The sequence below is a fragment of the Pogona vitticeps genome, chromosome 8, assembly GCF_051106095.1.
Source record: "Pogona vitticeps strain Pit_001003342236 chromosome 8, PviZW2.1, whole genome shotgun sequence".
Lineage (NCBI taxonomy): Eukaryota > Metazoa > Chordata > Lepidosauria > Squamata > Agamidae > Pogona > Pogona vitticeps.
Window position 1 is genome coordinate 25202223 of NC_135790.1, and position 17839 is coordinate 25220061.

Sequence of the window (17839 nt, forward strand, 5' to 3'; positions counted from 1 at the left end):
AAAGACCTAAGCTGGAAGGCTCTGTGTCCTAGCTAGGCCAAGCTTCCTGTTCAGAAAGGAAGTCCCAAGTAGTAATGTCAAGAATCTCAACCAGCACGGTGAATAGCCAAGAAGGGCTTTGTAAGTAAGCATCAGTACTACAGCCAAGATACAAGTTCGAAGAAACAAGCACGCCACTTCAGGTGGCCTGGTTATGCAAATCACCCCTTTGGACTTCATGATCATCTTTATTTATCACCTTGGCTAAATGTCCCAACAGTCCAATAGGTTGGACAACGTGGCTCAGTTACACCTTTCCTTTGTCTACGGTTCAGGGTAGAAGCAGGTAAGTGATGTCGCTCAACGTCCCTCTCTCCGGCATGTTCACATTGGTAGCTCTCCTCATCCCACTGCATGTGCCTTACCTCTGCTCTCTTTCCTTCACGACCCATATATAGTAATGGACTGTAATTTATCAAGGTGCAAAAGCAGCTTGCCAGACCTTACCCCCATCTGCCAGGGCCGATTGCAATCAGAAGCTCTAAATGAAGTCAGAACTCAGATACAGAAACACGTCTCTTTCGCTGCATCATGAGATGTGGCTAATGCAAACGAATGAACGAATGAACAAACAAATGAACGAACAAACAAACAAACAAATAAATAAGGGGGCATGGTGGAGACCCTGGTGCATAATCGAGATTCCATGGCGTGGAACTGTAACTCAGTCAACTGCATTAGACAGTCCATAAGGGCAACTTTCTTGATCAAGGGGTGTGGGTGTGCGTGCTTTCCCTCCACCCTTACTTCTCAAGATCAGAGTGATGTTATAGACCCTCCAGAGGTCAAACTGGGTATTCACATCTTTTCCAGTGCAAACCAACAGTCCTTTGTATCATGCCATGCCCACCCCTTTGTCTCTTTTTTTCTTTCCCCTTATTCAGAAAACCCCAGACATCGAATACAATTGAAATTACAAAAAGGGGTTATTTGAGGCTTCTGATTGTGTTGCCATCCCTGAAAAAAAAAACCTGATCCCAATAACTTGCCCTCCTTTCATTGACATCACTGGTCTTTATAATGCACCATGTTTAAAGCTCAACCCATTTTGCTACATGTTCTTTGTCCCACCTCATGCTCCTCTGCAACCCGCTTGCAACCCCTACCTGGCAATAGCTTATTAATTCCACGCTCTGAAAACAGCTCCTGGGACTCCAACCCCGACCCTAACAGCGCCTTCCTTTACTCCGGGAACAAGCTGACCCTTCAAATATGGACCGGCCAACAGAGGGCATATGCAATTATTATTTTTGTTGCTGTGAGCCATGAAATCTTGGGTGATCACCATCCTTTCTTCCCCCTGGCTTGAAGCAACAATGCGAAAAAGGGTGGGAGATGATTCCCCACCATGCTCTCTCTGCCGGCCGGCAGTTCAGCCTTTATTAATGAAACCCAGGAAAGAAAGAGGAATAGTTTGATCTGAGCATTGAGAGAAACAGTATGGAGCCTATGTTGAAACCTGCCAGGGAGTGAGTTAAGACTAGGGTGCAACCATAAGTGTGTGTGTGTGTGTGTGTGTGTGTGTGTGTGTGTGTGTGTGTGTGTGTGTGTGTGTGTGTGTGTGTGTGTGTGTGTGTGTGTGTTCTTCAGAAAGCACTTCAACCATAACTGCTTGGTGTATGTATACACACAAAGAGAGACATGCACCAAATTTTCTCTCTCCTCACTCGCATGCAATGCAGTGTGCTTCAACCTCTCTTCAAATTGTTTAACTCGTTTTATCTCTGATTAGCCAAGCTACCTGCCTGCTCTGCACTCGAGGAATATGTTTACAACCTAAAACAGATTCAGAAGAGACCTTGGATTTTGCCACAGGTAAAGGCTGCCGAGGCCAGCAACCCATTTGGGAGCTATGTAGCTTTAAGAATCTAGACTGAAAACACCTTAAATGAACTCTGCAGCAGACAGATTTTTTTTTTAATGTCTTGGCCCTATGCTATTATTCGTGATGTAATTTTTCAGGTGTCAGTTTGCTGGCGAAGGATTGGAAGAAAGCTTGTTGCTAGGACATGAATGGCAAAGCCTGTCTTCATTGGTTCCCGGGGATTTCTTGCAAGCCAATCGCCAGGCAGACGTTGGAATAGAAATGAGACGAAGAGAAACTCCCCAGATCTTGCAATTAATGCTTTTGCAGTGTCAAAGGAAATCGTAGAGCAAAGTGATGTATATTAATATATTTTTTTTGGTGGGGGAAAAAAAACCCTTTCCCAATGTCAACGGAGAAAAGTAATTAAACGATGTACAGTCATATGTTGAAGTACATGATCTGAGTCAAAGACAAGTGTAGGAAAAGCATATACACTGCAGAGTATTATATAACATTTTTATTACCTCTTTTTTGCCTAGCAGCATGATTTACTTTATGCAAGCAGTCCAATAATTTTATTCCTGTTCTGCTTTTCAGAGACTTTTAAGGCGGCCATTGAGCGGATAATGAAAAAAACAATGGCCAATAAGGTGTCGGAAATTTCCCCCTGCGTTTTGTAAAAGCTGGGTCTACAAAAGCGTTTATTCAACACATGTAGTTTGGTTTTCTGTCCCTTTGTTTCTGGCAGGTTGGAAAAGGGTGTGGGAGAAATGCTGCAGAAGAGACAGAGGACGACGGAGAAGAGAGGAGGGCTGAGAGCAAAACCTTTCTCGGCAAAGATAAAATATTTGACATATAACATGTCACGCTTTATAAAGTGACACTGGGCCAGTTTATGTTATTTCTATCCCAGCTGAGCTATAAAAAGCTTCCTTGCTTAAGCTGTTATAAAAGAAGGGGGAGCTGAGAGAGGAACAGCCGATGAAGCAGTATTGTCTGCTCATCACCTTTAACCGTTTGATATTATGGAGTTTTTCCAACATGCAAAAGAAAATGGTGGGCTTTTGGTGTGTGCAGTTGTTAGGCATCCTTCAGTCTCAAAAGACAAAGGTAATGTGCTCTGTGTGGAGGACTTGGAGCAGTGTCTAATGTGGCTGAGGAGGCCAATTCGAGAGTAACAATCCCTTCCACACTGAAGACAAATACAGTCTGTCCCCTGTCCATCTCCCTGATTTTGCTGCTTTCATGACTTCCTCTTTGCCTCGGCCTGCTGGACAAGGTTCTCTTCAAATTGGGAGAGGCCGTGATGCAATGCCTGCCTCCAGGCTGAACGCTCAGATATCAGGGTTTCCCATCTGTTGAGGTCCATTCCTAAGGCCTTCAGATCCCGCTTGCAGATCTCCTTGTATTGCAGCTCTGGTCTACCTCTGGGGCGATTTCCCTACACTAATTCTCCATACAGGAGATCCTTTGGAATCCAACCATCGGCCGTTCTCATGACATGCCCAAGCCAAAGTAGACGTTGCTGTTTCAGTAATGTATATATACTAAAAATTCCAGCTCATTCTAGTACTACTCGATTTGGAACTTTGTCCTGCCAGGTGATACCAAAAATCCGTCGGAGGCAACGCATATGGAAGGTGTTCAGCTTCCTCTCCTGCCTTGCACAAAGAGTCCAGGGCTCACTGCAGTACAGGAGTGTGCTCAGGACACAGGCTATATAGACCTGGATCTTGGTATATGGCACCAGCTTCTTACTGAGCCATACTCTCTTTGTGAGTCTAGAGAACATGGTAGCTGCTTTGCCAATGCAGTAGACTGAGAACAAATATGGATGGCTGATTAGCACCTGATGCTGTGGACAGCGAGGGGGAGCCAGCCTGGTGTTCTGAGGATGCGTTAGACATGGGTCCAAATGCTCACTCCGCCATGCAGCCCATGGGGTGAAATCAGTCTGCTTGTTTTCTCTCAGCCTGGTTTATTTCATGGGTGTGTGTGTGTGGGAATAATATGGGTTGGGTAGAAAATTGCATTGTACTGTTGCATATGTTTGGGTTACAGCAAAGATCCCATGTGGGCTACTAAACTACTTTGATGGTGGCCATCTCTATCATAATATAATATCATAATACAGTATCATAATATAACATCATAATATCAACCATAAAGAAGGGATAGGATTTTTTTTTTAAAAAAAAATGACCTGTTAATGGTAAACAATTTGTGTGGGGAATTAAGTGTTAAAGTAGCCCCTCACAAACTATTTGTAAGATAGGTCATGTGGTTAAATTAAAAAAAAAAAACTCCTTATATTAGAGATCAGTGACCAAAACCATTTTATTTATGTCGTAAATGTGGTAAAATGGCAGCCGGAGGCCACCTTTTCTGTGACAAACCATATTAAAATGATTATTTTGTTTGTTTGTTTGTTTGTTTTGGGGTGAGAACCATCTTCAGACAAACGTGTGGCTACAAACCGAATCAAGGATATTTGCCCATTTCCAGGATAACCTCAGGGTGTTTTGGCAAAAGAAACAAAATAATGTAACACTTTAAATACATTTTTTATTCCAGTGTGAGCTTTCATGGATGGAAGTCCGCTTCTTGGGCACCCAATTAGAAATACGCAGCCTGTATATTCATATATATCTTCATGACTCACTGAGGGGACAGATAATAGCAAAGTGACAATGGTTCTTAATGCAAGAACTGGTTTCCCGAGCTGTTAATTACTTCAATTAGTAGGTTCCAGCCAGGCCATCACTATAGGCTAGTTGCACTTGGCTGCCATAGGAATGCTAAGTGGTTTTTTCTGGGACAGAGGTCAGAGTTGGTCAAGAGAGGCAGTTGTTTTATATCCGTAAGATATTACAGAAAGCTGAGTTATCAATACGTGTAGTACATTAAGAAGCCGTGATCCCTGTTGAGGCCCTGGAGATCCACCAGAACATATTTATATAGCAAATTCCTCCTGTCTCTCCTTTGACTCTCTCTTTGTAATTCCTCTTATTTCCCTCCAAGAGCCACTTTGAGATCCCTAACAGAATGTCCTGAGATGTTCTTAACCCACTTTCTCTGATGGCATTCCAGAAGTTGGATTTGTTGCCATATATATGTATATATGTAACTGGTGATTCTTTAGAGATGGTAAGACTTTTTCTTGTAGATGGTCCAGTGTGACTTGCGAGTAAGGGAAAGTAACCACCATCATTTTGCTCACTGTTCCATCAGGTCCCACCAGGTGTGAATTCACTCTAGCAGGTAAGCCGCCTGATAAGAGAGCTTGGTAGCTCCCTGTCCCCTGTCTGCTTGCTTCCCAGCGCTGTAAATCTTCTTTATTTTATTAATTTTTTTAAAAAAAACAGCCTCTGCAAATGTTGATTTTGATTTTCTTTGCTTTAAACTGAAACAGTCAATAGTGTCCTTTATCCCACTTATAAAAACCACCCTTTATAGTCGCCGCAGGGGCCCTCCACTTACCCAAATCCAAGATTCGGATTACCTGGTTGGCTGGCGTTGAGCCAAAGGAATTCCTCCCTTCATGTAACCAGAGCCTCTCCTCAAAAGCACAAGCAAGGGAATCATTTTACAAACCACCTGCCCCCCCCCCCGCCACCCTGGCAACACTTTCCCTACTGACAGAAGAGGCATGGCACTGTCAAGGCATTTCGGTAACGATGGATCCCAAATGAACCTGAAGCATTCGGAAAGCATCTTGATCATTTTCTTGGGAACCGAACAGGACGGGCTGTCAATTTTAAGTCCATCTGGATGCTGGATGAGAAGTTGCTGTGATCTTTCTATAATTTCTATAATATGATGGTTCCACCTGCTAGTGCTGGAAGAGAAGCATTAGCCACACAATGCGCTCCAGTGTCATGCAGCTGATTCCACTTGGAGATGCTTTTAAATAAAATTTGGAGATGCTGCAAGAAGGTGAATATGAGAAGGGTCTTTGCATGGGAAGAGCATGCCTCTTCCAGCAGCAGAGATTCTTTGGGACATCTGCAGAGACTTTTGAAGGCATCTGCAGGGACTTTTGAAGGCATTGCCTTCTGCCCATCTAAGCCTATTGTAATCCTAGTTTACAAGACCCGGTAAGGAACATAGACAGTGGCCTTAGACAGAGGCAGACTGTTGCTCTGTGTAGTCCGCTGTTGTTGACTGAATGGCAGCATTGGGTCTCCTAAATTTCAGGCAGGATTATTCCTTTCCCCCTATCTGGAGATGCTGGGGGCTGAGCATGACATTTACTGCGTGTACAACCAGGGCTCTCCCACTAAGCCATAGGCTGCCACTGGCTTCAAAAGCTGCAGCTCAAGAACCATAAATGAAATTCAAACTCAACCAGAGTCATCCCAGATAGCAAAATGTCTTCCTTCTCTGATCAAGCTCCCAGCCCCAATCACTCCTAAACACTGAAGACAGGATGGCTTTTTTAAAAAGTTCATCTGGCCATGTGGAATTTCTGGAAAGCGTTTGTCTACCTGGGCAAATCCCATAATATCCTAACAGTTATCAAGCCACAAGATACCATGACCTCCATCACTCCCACTCAAGAAGATGCTTCCTATGGATGTGTTTTTGCAAACCTTTGGAAAGTTCTGATGATTTGTTGTGCAGAACATACAAGAAGTGGGATGATAGTTACAGCAACCATCTTGGAGGTCTTTGGTGTTTTGGTTTGTTTGTCTAAATAACTAATTAGGTTATCCTGAAATACAAAACGGAATGGGAAACCAACAGCAGAATGACTCCTATATTAGGGACAAATGAAGGCATAGTCACCTTCGCCATACTGCATAAAAGAGGAGACAAGTTTGCACCTTTTGCTTAAAATATGATTTACAGGTGTTTTAAGTGAATGTCACACTTTGGAACTGCTGTTGTAGTAGGTGAGGAAAAAAGGCGAGGGAATATTCCAGCGTTTTCTAAAACACGAAGTGGCCTCATTCACTGTAGCAGCAAACTCAGATTAAGAACCAGTCGTAAGCTGTTGGACAATTAATTCACTGATTTCATCATGGGCAGGATTCAGGCTTGTGATGTCTACCTACTTTTCCCATCCATATCCACTTTTCAGGATCTGGTGTGAAAGACATACGGTGGCCAGAATCCTACTGGTGTTCATAGAAAGTTTCTGAAACTTGCTGTTGCTCATTTTGACTGATGAATTGTCAATTAATGGGGAGAAAGGTGGCTGACGACCTAAATAAATAAGTGAATAAATGAACTGTGCAATGGGTATGCACCTCATACCTCTACCTATTAGCTGCAATTAGCCATGCCGATCCTATGCAGTCACCACTAGGATTCTACTCATTAAGGCTTACATCCAATTGAAACTCTCAACTCAAAACAGACCCATTGAATCAACTGATGATCCATTGTTAAGTCAACAATGGGTAAACATGCATTGATTTGATGAGTCTCACAATTTCATTTCGGCTTTCAAATAAAGGAATGCTAAACCCAGATTTTTTTAAAAAATAATATCAACACTGAACACATGGCTCTTTCACAGAAACACCCACTCATCCTTATCTCAAGTCTGTTCTATTTCAGCCATAGAGCTGGAGTAATGGGGTCATTAGGCTTGACTGCAAATTCAACAAAACTCTACCAGTAGATTCAGAACGATTGTCTGCCCTTAACCAGTGGGAATGACTAGTGGAAAACTTTTTTGATAGAGGAACAAAGTAGCCTTAATTCATTAAGTCAGCACACTGTATAAAAAGGGTCCTGACTTTTAAAAAAGCAAATGCCCCAGATGGTGTCTGCCATTTTGATTTCAAAACAACACAACACCTTCTCCTGTGTAACAGAGGACGAGGAGCATTTAAGATGACATCTGCTGAGACACATCGAAAACTGAAGCACGTTGGTGGACTTCAAGATAACTGCTTTGGTCTTTTTGCCTCATTGTGGAGCAATATTTTCATATCAGGTGACTTAGAGGCTAAAAATAATTTTTGTTTGGTGCAAATGGCTGTGGACTCCAGCCCACTTCTTCAGAAGACCCCTTGGGACTGCGTCGGAAGAAGTGAGCTGCAACCTGTGAAAGCTTCTGCCAGGCAAAGCTGCATACAAATGTGTATCTGTGTTAGGAAAAGTTGCACATCAAAATAAAAGCCATTCCATGTGATTTCTTTGTGCATGTGTGCATGCAACTATGCATGTGTTTGTGTGTTCTGTCTTGTCAGTTCTGACTTACGGCAATTCTTTTTAGGGTTTTCAAGGTAAAGGGTACTCAGAAGTGGTTTACCCTTCTCTTCCTCTAGGGGGAGCCCTGGGACCATGCGGCTGGCCCAAGGCCACCCAGGCTGGTTCTACTCACAGGAGACCCAGTAGGGAATCAAACTCTCCACCTTTGGCTCCACAGCCCTAAACCATGGAGCTATCCAGTCTTTGCAACACAATATTCTCAGAGACATATAGAGACTAGACAAAACAGAGTTTTGACCGAACCCATGTGGAACTGCCATGGTCCCTCACAAGTTACTTCTTGGATTTTAATTGGCTCTGGTCTGTCTATAGACGGATTCATGGAACAGGGTGTCAGCCGCCTTTTCCCCCCTTTAGCAGCTAGGAAAGGAGAGACACCCTTGAGCACACCTGGTTTTGTAACCAAATGCAAAAGTCTAGGCAACCTGGGATTTCTCTTTTCCAGCGTGGCAGATTCCACCTTGTGCCCACCTGGATTTGTCTAGCAAAGGAAGCAGGCAATTAGCAGATCCGTTTGCCAGCCTTTACCCTTAGAGAAAAAATGCCACCAATGCTTGTCTGGGACAAGGCGGTCTCCCACCACAGTGACTGGCAAGAGTTTGCCCTGGGGTGCTGCATGGAAGCCACGCCTGATGGAAACCACACCAACATATTTCCCCAGAGCTCAAAACCTGGATGAGGACGTTCCAGTCGGCTGCGTTTTGCCTGCATGTTGTCAGGGGTAGCCCAAAGGCCATGTTACTCGCTGATAGAAAATCGATGCTGCTGAAAACTTTTGGAACAAAGGCTGTCTCAGAAAACGAGGTGGCAGCACAAGGAAGACGGAGAGATGGAAACCAGAGGCTAAAACCATGTTGGGGGAAAGATGCAGAAAACAAGCACTGTACATATATTGACATCGGCTTCCTTGATTGTCTTCCTAGCATGGATGAAAAGAGGCCTGGCAGAGGATTATGGAGGAAAGAGTAGCAACCGGTTCCTGCAAGCTCGGTGAGGTAAAGGAAGCAGAAGGAGCCACACATATGGAATCTGTTTGTCTGGCTGTAAATGTTGCGCCAAACGACACCTGAGGGTGATGACAAGTGTTCTCCATTTTATTGAAGGGTCTGGAGGTTTTCTTTCAGATACTAGAGTTGCAGGGTGGGGGAAAAATCTGGAGTGCCGAGGGTGCCCCCAACTACATACCTAGTCCTCAGCAAAAGGGCAAAGGACGAGCCTGTAATTTGCATTGCAAATAGGAATAAAAATTAAAATCCTGTTAAAATGATCTTCCGCAGTCTGTGTAGGACCCACAAATTTATGGGTGGAGAGGACAAGCTGCACTCAAAGTTCTTTTGCAATCCTGGTCTTTCCTCACTAGAAGGTTGTTTATTGACCATTTCCCTAACTGTTCTAACCGTTAAAAGGTTCTGAAGTGTCTGGCTTAATAAATATTTGAAAGGGACACCAACAGCCAAACTGGATCCAAGAGACCGCATGGCATGAGATGCTGAAATTGTTATACCAGTCTACCAGCAAGTACCCAGGCTAGGCATCTTAGATAAGACCTTATTCACAGTGCAGGAGGTCAGGGCTGTTCTGTAATCAAGCAATTAGGCCAACCCAAAGAGATAAGTCTTTTTCCCAATAGGGAGCGGGCTGGGGTAAGCTCATTGGATTTCTGTGCATCAAAGGTTCTAGAATTCTGGACAGGCAACACAGAATAGCTGGCAAGAGGTGAAGTTTCATGCTGCCTCCTTCAAAATCTCTGCTGGCAGCACACACAGAATGTATAGCTCCCAACCTGCCTCTCACTGGTATTTAACCTTGAAATGCTGGCTGCACTTTTGCTCTAATCTCTTCAACCTGTACCTCTCCCTGGGACAAGTGAGCCTCACATCTGTTGCACTCTGTCCTCTGATGCGTCTCTGCTGACTGTGCTAGTTCTGGAAGTCTGTAGGACAACCCTGATCACTGGCGCACTAAACCTCCCTTCCACACTGGCCTCCCCTAGCTGCATGAGATCTTCCTCCTCTTCCGATGCTGACTCTGCAAGATGAGGTACGACAGAAATCCATTACTGTGCCAGAGACCTAATAAGAGCCAAGTCATTATACCTGCAAATGAGCTTACTTCCCGATAACTAATAGCAAAGCAAGTTAATTCGCAAATTACAAGATGTGTGGAAGATGTTTACTGTGGCAGTTACATTTTCAACATTTAAGGAATGTCTTCTGCTAAGGGGCTATCTTTAACATAGTTTAGCTCTGTGCCAAGTTCTGGGTAAGGCAGAATCCTGAATCCATATGCCCGCCTGCTTTCCTGCACTCAACAAACGAGTGAGAAAGATGGATTAAAGGCTCTTGTAGCTGGTGGACCACAGATGAGAGAGTGACATGCTGGAGGATTGCTGCTGGCCTCTTTTCTCTTTTCATTGTTGCTTTCTCAAAATTTTGCCTTTGAATCTGTTGCTAACCCCAGAGATGGGGTAAAACCCTAGCTAAAGGGAAGTTCCTTTGTTTTCAGGAAGGGAATACATGTTTCCTTGACAGGGTGGAGATGATTCATGTTGGCTGGAGTCCACGTAGTATTGTAGCAAAGGCAAACATGTGCTCTTCCATGTTCCTGGACCATGGCACCCATCATCCCTTATTAACACAGCTAGTGGTGAAGCATGATAAGAACTGCTGCTTAATAGCACCCTGGAAAGCCACATGTTTCCTGTTGTGCTGTATTAGTTAAAAGATGGTGAAATCTACTGAGTGTAAGAACTGCTGGATAGCTCAGTGGCTTAGGCATCTCGCTGTGGAGCCACAGGTCGAAAGTTTGATTCCCCACTGGCCCTCCTTGACAGGGGCTGGAATCAATGATCTATAGGGTCCCAGTTCTAAGATTATGATGATGGATTCCTCATTTTGGAGAAAGCTGACTTTTTCTCCTCTTTGGACACAGTAGAAAGAAGGCCAGGAAGTACGTCCACGTCCACTCTGGCGATATTCCTTCCACCCAAATGCCATTGTTAGCATCAGTTATGGGTTCTTTAAACCGCAAACCAGCTGCTGAAATAAGAAGCAGGTTTGGTCTATTAAGAACTGCGTTTCTAATGTCTGCTAGTATATGGATTTTTATTTTATTTTTTGCTCTTTTTTTTTTAAAAAAAGATCCTTGTGCAAAGTTCGCTCGGAGCGGGTTGAGTTAAACAAAATATTACAATAGCGAGAACTCATCTGGAACAAATAATGTTTGGAGGCCACCAGAAGTATTAAACCAAAAGGGGAAGAAAGAAAAGACACTCCCCCTGTCTCCGTTTGGTTGGGGGTGATGAAAAGTCTACACTGCCACCTGGTGTACCACGGCAGTGGGCAAGAAACTTCAGTTTAATGGTGCATTTTATTTGGTCTGCCACAAAGGTGTATGTTATACAAAACAAAACCAAAAAAATGAGCAAATGAAAAAATGCCAGGAAAACATTAATAACTGGGTTTGGTTTAATGCAGTACATTGCATCCTGCAGAACCAGATGCAATGTTTCAAGATCCCTCCATCTTGTGTGTTCCAACCCTTTTGTTCACTTAAGGCTAACTTTCCAGCAGAAAAGGTGTTTTAAAAGATTGCATTTTTCTTTCCTCCTGGCTATTTTAAATTTGCAATCGCTACGTATTAGGATCATACTCTTCTTTTGTGTGCTTGGTTGGTTGTGATTTTAACCTGAGTTTCCATTCCCTCAATGTATTGCTTTGTTTTGTTAGATACTAGGCATATACATTTCTGCTTTGTTTTGTTTCCAAAAATTTGCCATGATTCATTTTCTTCCTGTCGGTGGCTCTGTAGTCAGCTGTTGATTTATTGCATATCGGGATTTCTTTTAAGAAAAAAAAGTGTCATATTTCTGTTGATAATTTTCCAGAAATTATTTTGGATCTGGATCTATTTTATTACGTAAGCCGCTTTTGGAGGCAGAGTTGTAACCTTAGCCTGAGTGGGAAGGCAATAAAATAATAACGATATGGCTTGTTTTAGGACTGTGTGTTTAATCAACAGAAATCAGGAGAAGGTGTTTACATTGATCGAAGTGCATTACCAACACATATGGCATTTTGCAGAATAATGCTCCAGAAACTACGTTCCTGCCTTTTTGCTATTTTGCGCATATAATTTCATTTTTGACAAGGACAGACGGTAACGTAGGAAGAAGCAAGGAAACAAACAACAGAGAAAGGAAAAGGAATGAAGGGTAGGCAAATTCATGGAAGTCAGCAAAGAGTTAAGGTGAAGTACATCTGTTTTTTGTCATTCACAGGCGAAGCCGGGTTTTGTTTTTGCTTGCTCCGGAGCGCCGCCTGCTGGAATTGTCTCTCGGTTTCGACAGCCAGTCTATCAGATAATGAACTTGACTTAGAAGGGTTCTTTCTGATCACCCAGTTATTTGTGTGTGTGTGTGACAGAGAGAAAGAGAGAGATAGATGGACAGAGAGTCAGAGAGAGTTTTAGGACCCAACCACTACAAAGCAGATTCCCACAAGCTTTGCATTCAATAGGCTACGCGATACCCACTTTCAGCACATACCACTGCTTTTATTATCCATCCCAATAAAGTGGGTCCTCCCTTTCTGCTTGTTTCAAAACCTTCTTTCTCATATAATGATCACAATTGTGTTATGTACTTCAGAGCTGTCTTTTCATCTCACCAAAGGCCAAAACAGCAGAATTGGGAAGATCAGCACGCATGCCAAAATAAAAATGGGGTCCCTGAGCGTGCTGGGACAGCCGAATTCAGCAGCATCTTTGGTTGCAACAAAGACAATAAAGAGCGTTGTCCCACCTTTGAGACCACCATGTTTCATTTGCTTTTGTCGTCTCCAGCCCACTTCCAGGAGCTGCAGCTGAAGCAATGAGATGGAGTTCTTGACGGCAAATCAAACTTGTTCATCACCAAAGTGCCATAAGACTCTTTGTTGAAGTGATGACCAGTAGACCCAACCTCTTCATTTCAGCTTCTGGCCCAGACATCTACAACCCAATTTTCCATTCCAGACATCCTTCTTCAGAGCTCGGAGACAATGCTGTCGCATGTACAAGTGAAAAACAAGAACATAGGTTTCCTTGGTAGCCATTTAGACCGGTGGTTCTGAACCTTGGGTCCCTAAATGTTCTCAGACTAAAATTTCCAGAAGCTGTGCTGGCCAGGATTTCTGGGTGATGAACTCCAAGAACATCTGGGGGCCCAAGGATGGGAACCACCAATCTTAAGGAAAAGTACATTGGGACTAGTGCAATGTTTGACCCACCACTGTGTGATCCAGAAGACATTTTCACATCTTCAATAGGCCCAAGATCTCCAAACGAACATTTCTGAGCTCTTCTGACTTCAGAAGCTAAGCAGGGTATGACCACGTAAGCACTTGGATGGGAGGCCTCTGAGGAATCTCCAGGAAGGCGTGCTTGAGACCCTAGATTGTCATTGCTGCCAGTCAGAGCTGGCCTTAGCAGGCTAGGTGGAAGAAAGATTCTGGTTCAGGATATGGCTGCTTCCTTTATCTTCTTTCCACCCACCCTTTTCTGAATGGGCTTTCACCGCAATCTTCTGCCTGCGTTCTGCCTCTTCCCTAAGCTGACAACCTTGTTGTCGGTGCTTTGAAATGTAATTTACTACATGCAAATGTTCTGGACACCTACAAGGCTGGGAAGAAGACAAGCAAGGTATTCCCCTGTGGATCAAGATAATGAGAAAGGAGCAAACTCCACAAATGTGTGTTTGCAGCAAATTTAATTGGGAAGGCAAAACCAGAGTTTGGTGCATGCATGCGATTCCGCGGATCAGGCATCTTTTAAGTGCAATGCTGCAGTTCATTAATGTTTTACTCGGGGCTGAAATTTTTAAAGGAGACTTTCAAAAATAAAGAGCCCACACACAATTTTTTCCTGAGCCAAGACTTTATTTGTGCCACCAGGATTGTGAAAACCCTACAACCTCAACAGCAAAAAGAAAAAAAAAACCCATAGCAGGAAACTGTTATCAAGGAGATGTTTCCACCTTGTTATTGTACAATAACAACTGTCTTAACTCTGTGCCATCTTGCATTCATTTGCAGGATGTTTTTGGCCAACGTGTGCGGTTTGACTCCTGGCTAGCTCAATGGTTTGGTTTCTGTGGAGCCAGAGGTTGGGAGTTCAGTTCTCCTCTGTACCTTCTTGACAGGGGCTGGATTTTTGTGCAATTCCACAAAAGTAGAACAATTGTCAAGGTGTTGCAAAGAGGCTCTTTTTGATCAAATCCACTGGTACACGCCAGTCCATTTCTCAGAAACTGGAAACAGTCAAGGAAGCTGTTGGGTCTCTACAGAAAGAGATGCCAAAGACACTGGTAGTGACCCAAAAATACACAAGGAGGCAAAGAACAGAATTTGGGATCAACTGGGCTTTCAGGTAGGGATGAGGAAGAGATGGTCCTTCTGATGTTGGTGGACAAGAACTCCAATCGTCTCTCATCACTGACTATTTTAGTGATGGAGCTGCTGTCCTGAACCATCAGGAGGGCCACCTTTTGACCACTGCAAGGCTGGAAGCCATTGTTGCAACATTCATTCATTTCAAATATTTTCATCCTACTTTTCTTCTTAAAAAGAACCCACATGTTTTCACTTTCTAGATTCAGAAGACTGAAACAAAACCAAGTGCATCGTGCAATGTTTACATAAACATGTTCTCTCTCTTTGTTAAGAATCCCAAACTGCTAATTTTATACGGGATGCACAGACACGCCCCTCGATGGCCCTGATCCAAAGGAAATCCATGAAGGCTGGAAGGGCTAGCTCGTGCGCTCTAGGGTGCAGGTGGAGAGCCCAGTCAGGCTGTCTTGAGCACTTGCTCATTGCCATCTCTTTCCTGCAACAAAGGGTTGAATCCTGCCCTCCCCCCTCTGCTAAATGAATATTCCACAAATATTCGCAACCAGCTGATTGAGCATAATCAAGTATTTTCCAGCAACATCTGTTGATTCCTATCTTTCTGCCTCCTTGGGGTGAGATTTCTCAGTATGAAGTGGGTGGTAAACTAGGTAATGATTTTATTCCTTTTGTTTGTTTGTTTTTCTATTTCCGCAATCTTGCCCCTTCTCTGTCTGCCTTGCTTGGCTCTTTGTTCTCCTCCTTAATCCCTTGGCTCATCTACCACTAATCTTATTAAAGATACACTCCTTTGCTGCTCTCTCTTTAGCAGCCCTTTTCTATAATAATGATCTTAGAGCTGGAAGGGACCCGATAGAGCATCAAGTCCAGTTCGTATTCAAGAAGGCTCAGTGGGGAATCGAACTCCCCACCTCTGGCTCCACAGCCACATACCTAAACCACTGAGCTATCTAGCAGTTCTGCAGTTTTTGTTCCTTTAATTATTTGGTTAATGTTCCCCTTTGTGCAACATACATGCTTAATTTTTGGGGGAGAAAAAACCTAATTTCCTCCTCCTGTATTCTTGATGTATAAAAAGGCTTTCCCGTTCCTTAATTACACTGTGAATTCTTTAATTTTCTTTGACTCTTCCAGATTTTCCTACCTGGTGCAAATTTTCCACTTTGCCCTGGAGACCTCTCTAGTTTGGTCTCAGATATATATATATATATATTTTTGTGAGCTTGTAAAATTGGGGGCATACTCCTTCCATGCCAGCCTGAGTTGGTCCAAAGCAGCTTTCTACTTAAAATAACTGCCTTTTATGAATTATGGAGCCTGGGATCTTAGTTTATTTTAAATCAAGTGCTATAATTCAGTGGTACCGTACATGCTTTGTTGCATAGTATATCCAGGACCAGATGTTTAAAATTCTCGAAAACTGCTACCGGTTGGCACCCATCATTTGGAGTAGGGGCTGGAAGGTTGGACTGGAGTTGGAGAAATCAAAGTTCTAGTCCCCACCCGACCATGATGGCCATGGATTGATCCTGGCACAGTCTGACCTACCTCAGAGGCTCTTGTGAGGACACACCATGCCTTGAGCTCCCTGGAGGAAAGGCAGGAGGTAAGCGATCAAATAAATGAGTAAATAACTAATTTTATCAAACGTTCGCTGAATCTTTCAAATGGAGGTCCCACAATTTTATTGGGAATTACATCTTGTAGAGCCCACTCTGAGATTGCCGTTCTTTCATTTTGCATGGGAAAAAAAGAGAGAATTCCCACAAGAGGTCCTGAAGTTTCTCACCGTGAGGCTCCAGTACTTCCAAGTAAAGTTGTGCGCTCTAATGTGTGATTCATGGGACTCTACACTTCTGTCATTGATGGGACAACAGACAATAACTTCATTTCAGCAGAATTCCTCCCTAAAATATTCATTGAAAATGAAAGTGTGTTCTCCGCATTCTAGTTTTTCCATGGTTTCTTCTAGGCTCAAATTGAATGAAGGTCATCAAAGCAGTCTTTTTTTAAAAAAACACAAAAAACAAACAAACAGCAGCAGCAACAAGCAGTGTCCACTTCTTTTATACTGGAGGAAGAAGCAAGTGATCTGTTTTGGGATTCTTTTCTTCCAATTTGGGAAACAAAGCACGGTATCCAAGAAAGACTTTCAAAATGACCCTCCCTAATGCATCTTTCTGAAACAAAGTTTGGATGTTGAGTTTCATGATGTGCCCCTGGAATAAAATCATGATAACGTGAATCTGTACAGTCCTGAAGCCTTAGCTCTGTGGATCCTAACATTTTGGGGATTGTAAGGTGGGTTGCAAAGTGAAAAGAAGTTCATCTTTTGGACGACAGTTCCCAGAATCCACCATGAAGCTAAGAAAAGGACTGATCTCAATACACAGACTATTTCATCCACAACACACCATACTGGGAAACTGGTTTGGGAGGACTTTCTGTCCCTTTATGCTAATGTTGACATTCATCACTCTGTGTTTGTAAGTGTGTGTGGATGACAGAGAGAGAGAGAGAGAGAGAGAGAGAGAGAGAGAGAGACTATTCCATTGTCAATGAAGCCATCATCAATAACTGGAACTCTGGCTCATGGATGGTCTACATCCTGTTCATGGAAGGTCAGGGAAACCAACCCCTCTCCAGAGCCTTATCTGCTTCCAATTCAGAAGGCAAACAGAGAGAGAACAACCAGGTTATATCCCATTGGTGACCGCAGGTAACACAGGTCTTTCTGCGAGCCCTTGCTTTTACTGCTTAACTGTTTTGCATTGTCGAAGTTCCACTGTTGCTTATGCAAACATAAAGGCAGAGGGTTACCTGACACTGACTTTGGAGCCAAACTCTGCATAGCTGAATTTGCAGCATCAAGAAACCAGGTAACATGGCGCATACAAACACAGAGGTTCCATCAACAGCTGCCACTGAGGAATGTTTGGAATGAATGAGAGCTCTTTCTCAAAAAAACAAACAAAAATCAGCCAAGAATGATCAACCAGGCGAGGGGAAAATGTCACCAGGGCATCAGGAAGGAAAGGTAATGGGAAATCTGCAATTAATCTAATGGCATTTAAAGTAAGCTGAAGGAAGCTGTTATAAACACCTAACAGCTAGCTGCATATTTTATATATGAATTTTGTGTTGACGATAATGAGTCAAAGGCTGGGAGGGGAAAGCCTGAGGCACAATCCAATAGTTGGTGCTTCTGCATCTAAGACTGCATTGCACTCAGGCCCCCCTCCCAAACCTCAGAGCTGAGAACCATTCTGGCGCCGTGGCTAGCAATTCAGTGCTCTACCCCTGCAGCCATCTCCTGATCCACTGTGGGTTTTTTAGTGTCTTTACAAGAGGGAGAACAGACCACCCAATACCCAGTAGAAAG